General features: G+C 40.7%; 1 protein-coding gene across 1 annotated transcript in view; it reads left to right on the top strand.

Annotated features, from left to right (window-relative positions):
- The window catches only part of LOC103604045 (protein prune homolog 2-like), an 86,812-nt gene that overhangs the window by 41,184 nt on the left and 43,908 nt on the right, over positions 1–1,720 (top strand). The window lies entirely within an intron of this gene.

The raw sequence follows: 1,720 nt of genomic DNA, 5'->3' as shown, positions 1-1,720 counted from the left end.
TCAATATCCTAATTATGAAAAAACAAAACAAGCAGCCACCCTATACTGTAAGGGTTTCTAATCCAAGGCATACCCAAAAAGGAATCTTAAATTTTCAGCTGCAACCTACATGACTCTCACTTTGTACTAAGTCGCTCCCTTGCACTGCACCTGCTCCAGGAACATACCAAGATCCTGAACTGTGACATTATCAGCCAAGCCTAGAATGGAGTAGGAAGAAGGGAAGCAATTACATTTGCTTTCTGTCCTAGTACATATTTAAAGTGCATTCTTCCGAATATTAGTCATGTGACGTAATTATTTTTTAATGTTCTATGGCCAGATAAGCTTGAAAACTATTGTATGTCTATTCCAGTCTTCAAAGTTCACAATGCACTTTCAAATAGTAAGGCACTAAAGCTATAATTATTCTATATGGCAGTGGCTAGCCACATGTGACTATTTAAATTGATTAAAATTTAAAATAAATTTTAAAAATATTGTTCTTCGGTTGCACTATCCCCATTTCAAGTGCTCAATAGCAATATATAGAACTTATTTTGTGTGTGTGTGTGGCAGCCGGTCAGTACAGGCATCAAACCCTGGGCCTTGGTGTTGTTATATAGGACGTTTCTATCACTACAAAAAATTATTTTTGAATATTACTGCTCTGAGAATTCCAGTGTTTTTCAAACTTATCGGTTGATAGGAACTTTTTCACGAGTAATGCATAAACCTTTCCAAGTTACATGGAACACAGTCTGAAAAAATCTTGGTGACAAAAGAACACTGCCAATTTTCTTAGAGCAAGGCCAGAGTTAGAATTTTCCAGAGTTGAAAGGTATATGAGATGACCCTGGGGAATCCTGTCATTTCTGTTTTTAAGCCAGAACAAACTGTTTTCAAGCCAAGACAGCAAACTGTTTTCTTCTACTATACTCTTACCCAGAACACTTCTGTGACCAGATGTGTAGGGATTTTTCCCCACATACAACAGTTTTCCAGTGGACACCAACTGAGTGTCCTATAATTCAATTCAATTCTGACACTGTCTACCTGGAGATAGTGCCAGATCCCACAGGTTGAGGGCTCAGTCCCACAAGACTGCCCCCACTTCAGACACCAATTGTTAAGTTCCGGGTTGTGACCTGTGTTTCTGACTGCTATAAATCAGGTTTCTCACAACCTCCCTCCTCAAATTCAATAATTTGTTTGGGTGGCACACAGAACTCAGGGAAATACTTTACTTACATTTACCAGTTTGTTACAGAGGATATTATAAAGGATACAGATGAATAGCCAGATGAAAAGGTGCATGGGTCAGGGTACAGAGTAAGGGGCATGGAACTTCTATGCCCTCTCCAAGTGTGCCACCCTCCCAGCACCTCCACACACCCACCAGCCCAGGAGCTCATCAAACATTGATGTTCAAGAGTTTTCATAGAGCTTAATACCCATCCTGCCCTCCCCCACCTCCTTCCCAGAGGTCAGTGGGTTGGACTGAAAGTTCCAACCCTCTAATCACTTGTTCCTTCTGGTGACCAGCCCCATTCTGAAGTTCTTTAGCGTCCCCCACCCTAAGTTACCTCAGTGATCAAACGGGGTTGCTATGAATAACAAAAGACACTCCTATCACTCAGGAAATTCCAAGGGTTTTAGGAGCCCTGTGCCTGGAACCAGGGATAAAGATAAAACGTATTTCTAATTATAGCACATTAGATTATCTCTCTACCTTTGTTCA

This window comes from Galeopterus variegatus, unplaced genomic scaffold, assembly GCF_000696425.1.
Source record: "Galeopterus variegatus unplaced genomic scaffold, G_variegatus-3.0.2 Scaffold4933, whole genome shotgun sequence".
Classification (NCBI taxonomy): Eukaryota; Metazoa; Chordata; class Mammalia; order Dermoptera; family Cynocephalidae; genus Galeopterus; species Galeopterus variegatus.
Note: the sequence above shows the minus strand (reverse complement) of the source record. Positions and strands in the feature narration are given on the sequence as shown.